The sequence below is a fragment of the Varanus komodoensis genome, unplaced genomic scaffold (genome assembly GCF_004798865.1).
Source record: "Varanus komodoensis strain SLA01 unplaced genomic scaffold, ASM479886v1 scaffold83, whole genome shotgun sequence".
NCBI classification, from domain to species: Eukaryota; Metazoa; Chordata; class Lepidosauria; order Squamata; family Varanidae; genus Varanus; species Varanus komodoensis.
Window position 1 is genome coordinate 1,122,515 of NW_025336520.1, and position 10,746 is coordinate 1,133,260.

Consider the following 10,746-nt stretch of genomic DNA (forward strand, 5'->3'; position numbering starts at 1 on the left):
GCATCCGGCAAGAAGGTTAGCACACCGCCACCTCCTTCCAGCGAGGAGACCTTCCGGAAGCCTCCGTTGCGTGGAGTTGGCAGCCGAGCCTCACGCAGCCCCCTCCGCTGCACGCCGGCACTGCTAGAGGCCAGCCGTACCCGTGGCCGCGGCGAGGGGCGCGTCGGGCATGCGGAAGTTCATCGCAGCCTGGCAACTTCTTGCACTTGGGATTATCCTCTTTGTTCCGAGCTTGACTTGGCAGTGGGTAACGCCCGTTTGTGGGCTTTGGGGTGATGCGGATGCAGCACGAGGACCGGGCAAGAGTCCAAAGGAAAAGGAGGAAAATTAGCTGCTGGTTTTTTCCCCTCTTTCCCATAAAGTGGGTTTAAAAATAAATAATCCACCCATTTGCTCCTCCTTAGTTAAAAATAGCCAGTTGTCAGCTCCAAGGTTGTTCAGCAGCATTTCAAGGAAAGCGAGACACCTTGTCCTGTGGACTTTACAGTCACAGTCTCCGTTCAGGTCAGCCGGGATCGCAGGAATTTACGCTTGCGGAAGGACCGGGTTTACTCTTTGGAGCTGGGCGGTCTTGGCTGATTTCCTTCTGTTTCCCCGCCAGGCTTTGTCTCTGCCAGCTGAAGTGGGTGGAAGGGACAAAAGCAACCTGGAATATCCACAGAGGCAAACTTAGAAATGATGATCAGAATGTAAACAAACACGCAGGACGCCTCGTGAAAGGGTGGCCAGGGAGCCCGTGTCCCTGCCCACGCGGTCTGCTGTCCACCTGCCCCGCTGTGATGCACAAGGCCGCTGACGTGAGGTTTCGACTGGACCGTCCTTTTGAGAGAGAACCGGCATATTGGCAGCTGTTCCAATAGTGCCTTTTTTCTGCATTGCAACTTATATTGCACATCAGTGCAGGGTGTGCCCTTTTTAAGGGATAGATTACAACTTAAGGCAGAGAAATGGGCTTGTCTCTGCAAAGGCAGGTCCCCGATCCAGGTACGGAGAGCCATCCTTTTGGGTGTTGCTTCTCGGGTTCAGGACTGAGGCATACGCCAATGCCGGTCCACGCAAGATCCATGCTGAGCCAGCGCCCATGTGCCTTGTAGTACCCCTCAGCATCCGCATGGTGATGCAGCCATGTGTCGGTGCCGTTTTCTTAAAGGGCTGCTGACGTTCGGTGGGGCAGACAGCTTTGCAGCCTGGCTTGAGAGTGTGGCACTGGACACAAGGCCTGCGAACAACAAGGGTGGCGATTTGATGAGGGTAGACCTTGCAGTGGGCGGCAAGTGGTTTGGCAGAGCCTGTCCCATGGCTGCATGAAGTCAAAGAAATTTGGTCCGGGCTTAGAGAAGGGTCTTACAGCAGGCAGCTGGTTCTAGTTCTGGCTCAGCTCAGGCAGCATGAGGATGGGAGAAGATCTCGGGGCAGGACGGACACACAAAGATCATGGCACATTCCCCCCCCCCCCCAGCCTGACCCAAGCAGCCCTAAATCGGTTTCCCCCCTTTTTGGGGTGGAGTCAGGCGTGGTTTCCAATTGTCTTGATTTACAAATGTTATCAAAAGTCCCAGTAGCACAAGAATTTCCATAAAGATAAGATCCCAAGGACTTCTTGTATCTCAGGCAAATACTAAAGGAATAAAATTGGTTAATGGGTAACGTTTGGGTGTGGTTTCTTAATTAGACTTGCAACATCTCTGCAGTTCTTTGTTCAGTGCCTCTTGGGGTGGAGATCTCGGCGTGACTGCCAGGGAGTTTTTTAAATCCAGCCATCCAGGTCACTATGGAATGGGGCACAGACAAGCACACAGCATGTGTCTTGAGCGGCAGCCCCCGGGGGAGAGCGTGCCAGCTCCCTGATGCCGCCATCGCTACTGGCTCACATCTGGACCATAAGCAGCTTGCTTCCAGCATCCAGCTTCTGGCATATGACAGGCAGCACAGTAATTCCAGAGCGGGGCGCAAAGGCCCTCTCAAAGTTCTCCACCCAAACTGCGAAGACATGGAGGGACTGGAAATTTTCCAGGAGTGGCTTGTGAACAGGGCGCAGGAGACGAGTTCCTTCTTCCCCGCACACGCCCAGAAGCTCCTTTGCGGGCAAAAGCTCTCGACCACACCGCCACTCCGCTGGGATGCACGGAACCCAGCATCACTCCGGGGCACAGAGCAGGGGCAGAGAATGCTTCTATCCCACCCCAGACTGTCCGTGCAGATTTGGCAGGGTTGCCTTCTTGATCTCGGGGAGAGACAAGAGAGAAAACTCTTCTGAGAAATTTGGGCTAAGCTCCAGCATTCGCCGTTTGGGTCCGTCCTGACTGCAGGAAGTCTCTGATGAGGACTTGCGTGAGGCTTCTTCTGCTTACGTTGCCAAGCTAGAGGGACGCGCCACCGAGCCGCTCGGTGCCTTTGCCATCCTAAGCATGCTCCAGAGCTTTGCCTCTAGGAACCTTCTCACCCCCCGGTTCCTTTGCAGGCTCCCTGCAGCAGCAGCTTGGCGACATCTGGGCAAGAGATCGGCGGAACGCCGGCGGCCTTCCCACCACGGCCGGGGGCTCTTCCACATGCCCGTTTTGGGAGCCCCGGGCCTGCAGCGCCTCGGCCCATCCGACACGCAAGGGCCAGCACTGACCGAGAGCCTGGCTGGGCACTTGCCCGGTGGCCCCTCAGCCGGGTCCAGCCGGTGGGGCGTGGCAGCTGAGGGCGACCGTGGTGGGCGGGAGATCAGGAGGGGGCCAGACCGTCCAAGCGGCCCGGCCCGAGGAACGGCACACACCTGGCCGGGCCACTCGATCCAGCGAATGCTGTTCCTCTCGTGCTGGCAGTTTGGCCCACCGGCAAAACAGAACGGATGAACCCGGATCAAAACAAAACCAAGCCTCCCCGCCTGCAGCAGGCGTCTCTGCTGCTGCTGCTGCCGCCCACCTGGAGACAGGCCACCCTGGCAGGCCACTCCATGCTGCGTTTTCCCTGCTGCCCCACACAGTCCTGCTGGCCTGTCCCCGTCTCGCCCTCTGCGCTCAGGTCATGCAGATTAGAGCCCTCCCGGGCCCAGCAGCTCTTTCCCCTCTCCTAGCGCCTTAGCCGGATCCACCTTCCCTCCTCCCACTCCACCCTCACAACTTTTTCTCCACCCAAAAATCCCTTCAGAGAGTTAACGAAATAGTCTAGTCGCTGTCCTTACCTGAACCCAGCCTGCGTTCCCGTGCTTTCTGTGCTTCTGGCAGACTTTACTCAGTCGGTTCCCTGACTCGGGACTTGTTGCTCGCTTGGTCCGGTCGAGGCCGGAGTTTTAGGGCAAGCGCCCATTCCCACCACCCACTCGGGAACCCGCTTTCTGCCACAAAACTCTCTGACTCCAGGCTGGACACGGAAGAGGCACATTCCGTGGCACATGTGGATGTCACATGCGTGAACCGAGCGAGCGCGGTAACAGAATGTCTTCTTGCACCGCTATCTGCAAACTGGGAGATGCCCCGGGGGGGAGGGGGGAGAGGATGGTGAACCTGGGGGCAACTAAGCACCCTCCTTCAGCAGAGCGGCAGAACGGGGCGCTGGGCCCGGCTTCCGTGCTGGGTCAACAGGAAGGGGCGCCCCAGCTGCAGCTGTTCCTCTTTGCAAATCAGGCAGATGCATCCTGTTCATGACCTCAAATGGACACCCAGGAAATTTTCGGTTCCCCAAACTTGCATTTGTGCTCCAAGGCATGCACTGGCCCCTGGGGGGAAATGCACAGATCTGTTGTAAGCCACCTGATCGACCAGTGGGTGCATATCAATCAGTCAATCAATCAATCAATGTGGAGAATGTCAGAGCTTTTAGGGTAGAGTGGAGAAGGGAAATGGGAAGGTGTGTATGTGCAAGGGGGGGCATAACTACCTTATGCCGGAAACTGAGCCACGTCAAATCAAACCCCTGTGCTTATTAAGACATCAACAGCCGTGCTTGCGACGTCTGGCTTCAATTCTTGGGAGTACAAAGGATGTTTTCTAAATATAGGCATCATAGAGATGATTAGGTCATAGGCTGCTAGAGGAGACATTTTAATGCAATTACAAACCAAACCATGCATAGTCAGAGAGGAGGAGAGGAGAAAACAAACATGACAGCTCGGAGCATCGGTGCCTGGTTTGCAGTCTATGAAGCCTGCCTTCCTTCGCTGAGTCACTGCTGAAAATATTTCTTCTTCCTCTTGGATGGAGCGAGGCTGGGGGTGGGAAAGATGGGCTGGACGGCCTGGGCTGACGAGCAATCCTGAGTCAGGTCTTTCCATGGTCTTCTGAATGTCTGCGTCTGCGAGCCATGAGCCACTGGGCATGTTGTTCCAGACACCTGCCACCCCACGTTGTGCAGATGAGGGGCTCGGATGGGGCTAGCTAGGGGCTGAGCTGGCTCCGAACGGGAGTTGCTGCCGTCGGGAAGCACGGCTCAGCATCTCAGTGAGTGAAATTCCTGGGGTCTCGGCTCTCAGGCATATGCAAGGAAATTTATGTCAGAGCTGCCCCTTCCCTGGGGAGAGGGAAGCAGCCGCATCGGCTGGCAGATGCTGGATGGAGGAGGCTGAAGTGGCCGGCCTGCTTTCTCCCTTTCTCATTTTTCCAGTCGTAAGCCTGGCTCACCTTAAATTCCTCCAAGTTTAACATCCGGTTGCTCCTGACGTTCAAGCCGCTTTTAAAGACATGCACTGCCATGCAAATTCATTCACATTCTTCCAAACGTTTGTTTCTGCCTATTGTAGACAATTTTGGAGCCATTTCCCTAGTATAATGCATTTTAACCCACTTCCCCATAATATACGTACACACGCTTTCCTCTGGAGTAATCCATCACAAAATCCAGAGCAGCGTGAACTACAGTGCTCAGTGCACTTTATTTCAAATAGTGGATCAAAAGTGGGTCATTAGGGAGATGTGTGCTACGCTTAAATTTGACGGGACCAGATTTATCTACCACCCTTGGCTGTAATACACGGAAGGACTGCAGGGGGCACTGCAGGAGAGACCAGTCGGTCCCTTGCGGAGGCAGAACACGCACCGTGGTGCCTTTGAGCAAGCACTGAAACTTTCTCCTCCCACTGGAAAAATTAGGCAAAATCCTTGGCCAGAAAATTTCACCTCCCAGTTCCAGCTTCTGAAAGATGTGAGGAAAGCAAAGCTTCACGTCACATTGCTCTTCTCTGCCACCCTGGGTTTTGCCCTCTTTCGCTAACCCTTCTAACAAAATGGGACACATACAGGAATCACGTACCTGGCCAGGCCCCCTCCTGGGGAGGTCTACCCATTGAACTGAATGGGTGCCTAGAGGGCGGCACAGGCTGTTCAGTTGCAAGCATCGCCTGGCCATTGGCGGGGATGTGACGACATCCCCGAATGTCCGTGAACACTCCACTTTTGAGAGGAACGAGGGAGCATCGCCACGCAGACCAGCTACGCAGCTTGGGCGAGGCAAGTGAGCAGTGCTTTTGACTTTAAGCGTGCGGAGCGGAGAGACTGGAGGTCTGAGCGGGCCAGCAGGGAGAGAGGCTGGGAAGCGGAAGAGGGAAAGGGCCGGGCAGTGGAAAAGTGGGCCGAGGAAGAAGCGAGAGAAGGTGGGGCATCAGAGGAAGGACGGTGGAAGTGGCTGAGTGGAGAAGGCAGAAGCTGCGGAAGGTAGGGGCAGAGGCGTTAACAGCGACGGAGAAGACAGGAAAGCCCCACGAGTGATCGGCAGGATGGAAATACTGAACTTCTGTATTGTGGGGCAGGCCAGGCTGAGGGTCACGACCGGCCCAGAGACACGCAGCGAGCCTCGTGGCGGAGTGTGGGCTGGAGACCGGTTCTCCCGAGTCTCAGTCCGGGACTGCAGCGCCTCGCTGCCTTTCCACTGGGCCACGCCCGTGTTTGGAGCCCACCGGCTGCTCTGACCTTTCCTCTGGGAAGCCGCGGCTCCTCTAAAAAGGCTGACTGAGCACATTTCATGCGTTGCCCATGCACGGGAAGCACACCGTGAAGGAGGCCACCACTGAGAAGCCCCTGCTGCTGACAGAGCCTTGGGTCTCCTCTGAAAAGGTCTCCTGTCCTCCGGGAACAAGGAGGGGGGAGGCAATCTGGGAGGCGGCATCCCTCAGGTACCAACAGGGCAGCTCAGGTGCGTGGGGGGTGGCGTGACCCCCTCTCCATGCAGCCACCCCTGCGCCATCCTCAGGCAAAGCTCAGTGCTTCGGTGCTGCTCTCCTAGCTATTCCCTTTCAGGAGACCTTTGTTATCAGGTTGCTCCTGGTAAATGAGCGTCCTTTGGTCCCCGCATACATTAAACGCCATTATAATTATAAGCACTTCCCCTCTGCAGATTACATTCACCCCGACCACGAGCCCCCAGGCATCTCTGCACTTAATGTGTTCCTTATCTTGCTGTTTCTATTGGTGCTGCTATTGCGCCAGGGCCTGTTCGTGGCATCCAAGAGACGGGAGGAAGGAGGGGGCCTTCTTGGGAAGGGGCTCTTGGCTGCATGCGGGAAATCGACATTTTTTTCTCCGGTGGACACATTTCACTCTGTGGGGCTGGGGGAACCGAGTCCTCCCGCCGTCGCCGCCTGCTTTCTTGACCCCGTACGGGGAAGTCGCAGCAGGGTGCGCTGACAGGGCCCACACGCTGGCCTCTGGTGTGCCACACCCGCGCTTAGTGTGGCCGGAGGTCACCAGGTGGCCTTCCGCAGAGCGCCCTCCAAAATGCCCCGGCCCATCCCGGCCGAGGGCTCCACCTGCCAGCCCACGTCCCAGGCCCGGGCCTTTCCTTACTTCAGGCCCAGCGCCATCCTTCCCGCCCCTGCGGAGCAGCAGGGTGGGTGGGCTGCCCGCCCGGCCTAGACAGCCTTTCCCAGCTCCCCCTCCCACCCCCTCGCAGGGCCCTGCTTCCCATTCTTGTCTTCCTCCCTGTAGAGGCTGGCAGTAAATCTTTGCCCTCAAGTCATTCTGCAAGAAGCTGCCCTGCCATTCCTATATAAAGCAGATTTAATTGGCCTGGACTTTATCTGCAACGAATTTAATGAAACTTACCGGGCCGCTGCATGAGTGCAGCTGTTTTTCTAATGTGGCAGCACCTGCCACCCCACCGGGGGCCCTCGGGTCTTCACGAGGCTGGGTGGGCCGCCCGACAAGCCAGCCGGTGGTGGTGGGGGCACCTCAGGGGAGCAAGCGAGCAAAGCAGGATGCCGGGCGTGGCACGGGGCGCTCTTCCCCCGAAGCGTGCAAGTGCTTGTGGCGGGACCCCCTGAGCGCAGCGCTGCCTTTCGGTGCTGGTGTGCCCCACGGGCAGCAGAGGGACCGGACTTGGGACCCGCTGAGGAAGTCCTCGAAGCCCCGTTGCAACGAGTGGGAGCTGCCGGCAGAGTTTGCTTTGGCACCCGGCGCCTGAGCCGGGCCTGAAAGCGCGACTTAGCCTTTACTGCCACGGGAGGCCGCATCCCAGGGACATGTATTTATTTATAGCATTTTTATGCCGCCCCCATCGCAGAAAGCCTCAGGGCGGCTTACAAAGAAAACAGGCAACATAGAAGAACATTAAAAGTCCCATCAAGATGAATGGGGAGGGGCGATTCTGTGTTCCCTGCAAACGGGGCATGGCAGCAAAGACTCAGGACCCAAATCCTTTCCCTGCATGTCATTCTTGTGCTGCAAGGGAGAAATCCTGAAACCTGTCTGCACACTGTCATTCCAGCATCGGGTGCTCACAAGACCTGCAACTTATGCCCACCTGTGGCTTATTTAGAAATTGCTTTGAGGCAGGTGTGCAACTTTTAATTGATGGAGAGGTGAAATTAATTTGTTGCTCTTACTAAAAACAGCTTTGGTTGGAAGGTGCCCCAAGTAGCGTTCTTTGAAAGTTGGTAAACACAGACTTGGGCACATCAGTTCCATCTCTCCTTTCGCAAGAAGACTGCCTGCAGTGATGAATGAACACATCACAGAAAAACAAAGTGAGTTTGTTTCGGGGCTTTTTTCCACATTTCTTTTTAAAAGTTCAGTATTGTATTTTTAGATGTTTACACTGCTGGTGGCTTTTACTTTGGTTTTATACTTCTAAAAGTTTTATACTATGTTTTAGCATGTCGTATTTTATGGTTTGAACTTTTGTGAACTGCCCAGAGAGTTTTGGCTGGTGGTCAGTGAGGAAATATAATAGGGTCAGGATGTACTGGAGTGAGTAGCAGGGCTAGTCAGAATGACTAGATTATTTTTCTCATACGCACCTACACGCAAGTTTTATGGTGCCTTGGGACAGGCAGCTGCCTGCATTTCTACCCATCAAAAGACGCTCCACAGCTGCTCCAACTTTTCCCCTTTTTTTGCAGTTAGGGGGCAAAAGGTCAGAAGAGGTGGGCCAATATGGGAGGGTCACAGATGGAAGCAACATGGCCTGAATCTTCTTTCAAGCTCCATGAATGAGGCAAGATGGTGGCCCACTGTGGCCATTTTGGGGTTGATATGCTTTTTGGCTCTGTAATATACTTCTAATTGGCTTTTAATCTACAGCGCTTGGCTTCTAATTGGTTGCTTTCTAATCTATAGCGATGGTGGGATATAGACCACAAGGTGAGACGCTGAGGTTGGGGGAAGATATGCTTCTTCTAGACACAGTCTGGTGGCTCGTAAAATCAGATATGGCACCTCTGCGTAACATCCCACGTGGTTGCGAGAGATCCCAGAGAGAAGAGAGATTTGCCAGCATCAAAATTAATTTGGTTCCAACCTACCCTGTTGACTTCCGTGGAGTCTGCGTGGCATGTTGCCCCAGGACTGAGCCACGACGCTGCTTGTTAAGCACAGGAGAGGTGGTCCCTTTCCATGCGGGGCTCGAAGAAGTGATCCACCCTGATCTTTCTCTCACCGGGCAATTAATGGGAGATTAAGATCTGGGGGTTCATTGTGTCTTTTCTTCGCCATTTTGGGAAGGCAGAAATGCTTCTGCAGTAGCTGAGGAGGGAAGGAAAAGCACTGGCTCCATTTTTTCAGCTTGTGGGGAGTTTTGTGGATCAAAATGCTCCTGTGTCATTTCTCACTTGGGTCCTTCAGCTCCATCGCCCTGAAACTGCTAATTCTGTCCCACACCACCCAATTAAATTTATTCAGTAGTTTCCACGTTTCTGATAATGTGGAAATTTCTGGAAAATGGACATCTCCCATTCCCTGTGAATCGAAAAGATTCGTCGCTCTCCTTGCTGGGATGCAGCTAGATGCAACCCTCACTTGGACATAAAGTCCCCTTCGAGGTACGTGGCAGACTCTGCTGCCGAGGCGCTGAGACCTCCCGCAAGCCCAGGCTGAATCAGCCCGCATTCGGACCTGGGCTGATCGGCGAGCCTCGGAGCCACCAGACTGGGCTGCTTCGGTCTGGGGAGTCCGGAGCGGGTTCAGGCCGAGGCAGCAGCTCGCGCCACCTCGGGGGCATTTGCTCTGGGGCTAACGCACGTGCTGCCCCACGGTGGCTCGAGGATGCCCCCCCGCCCCCACAGACCGGCACGGCCGCACTCGCTTTGTTTTGCTCGCCTCTCCCGCCCCTTTCCTTCGCGGGCTCCGCGCCGGGGATCGCCTCCCCGCTTGCGCGGCGGAATTGCGCGCGCGTGCTGGGCGGGCGCGCCTCGGCCCCGCAACAGGTCAGACCCCCGAGGGCCCGGCGCGCACCTGCGCGGGTGCTGGCGGGACCTGCGCCGCTGGGAGCCTTTGTCCGACTTCGGGGCGCGGGGCGCGGCGGGGGCGCGGGGCGCGGCGGGGGCGCGGGGCAGCTCCGCCTTTCTCCCGAGAGTTTGAGCTACGGCAGGTGCCTGCGAGGAGGCGGAGCGGCGGGCGAAGAGCGGCGGGGGGGCGCCGCGTTTCTCCCTCCGGCCGCCGCCGCGCCGCCGCCGCCGCCTCCATATTTGATCAGGGCAAAGGGAAAGCGCTGTCCAGCAGCGGCCGAGGCGACCTCGGAGCTGCCCCGCGCGGTCCCGCCCCGCCCAGCTGCCCGCACTTTCCGCTCGGCTCCGCGCAACTTTCCCGGGAGGCGCTCCAGAGCCCCGCGCCACGGCGCTCGTCCGCCGAGCCCCTGACCCCGCAGCAGCCTTGCAGCAGCCGCCCGCGCCCCCCGACCTATCGCGACCGGCCCGCCGCGCGCCCCCGCCTCTTTCCGGCCGAGGATCCCGCTGCCCGCGAGCTTGGGGAGGGGGTCGCAAAGGGGATGAAGCCAAGGGGGGTGCTCGGGGCGGACGGCTGCTTCTGGCTTATGGCTTCCCCGCGCCCCCGGGCTCTGAGTCCCGCGGGAGGGCGCTTGCTACCTCCATCTCTTCCCCAGCGGCGCTGCGACTGGAGTGGCGGAGGAGATGCTTGGGCCCCCGCTGGGGGCATGTCTGGTGACGGAAAGGGGAGGCTCGGCCCGGTACTTTCAGAAGTCGGAGCGCACCCGAGGGAGTGCCTCTGAGCACGTGCAGAGCGCCTCCCTCGCTGCTAGCAGCCGGGCGCAGCCCTTCCCGCCGCAGAAGGGCCAGCGGGGCGCACGCCCGGCCGCCTCGCCATTGTCCAGCCACGCGCGCGGACGCCTCCCCCGCGGCAGGGCGGCCACGCGCGTCAAGCCGCCCGGCGGGCCCGCCCGCCCCCGCGAAAGTCGCGCTCCCCGCCCCCAAGTGTCGCGCGGGGCCGGGGCGCTGCAGGGCGAGAAGCCGGCAGGTGAGCCTCGGCCCCGTCCCGCGCGTCCGGCCGTGCCGCCACCGCACCGCCCGGCCCGGCACGGCCCGGCACGGCGCCGCCTCGG

The 10,746-nt window shown here is 57.8% G+C and overlaps 1 protein-coding gene across 2 annotated transcripts in view; it reads left to right on the top strand.

Moving 5' to 3' along the window:
* The first annotated feature begins 7,922 nt into the window (after positions 1–7,922).
* The window catches only part of ZBTB16 (zinc finger and BTB domain containing 16), a 151,942-nt gene continuing 149,118 nt past the window's right edge, over positions 7,923–10,746 (top strand). Inside the window, exon 1 of one of the 2 annotated variants that reach the window (XM_044456380.1) lies at positions 7,923–7,939. The gene's annotated coding sequence lies outside the window, so the exon portion shown is untranslated. Of the gene's footprint in view, positions 7,940–10,641; positions 10,662–10,746 lie in introns of those variants that run through there. The other variant, XM_044456379.1, reaches the window with a different exon arrangement.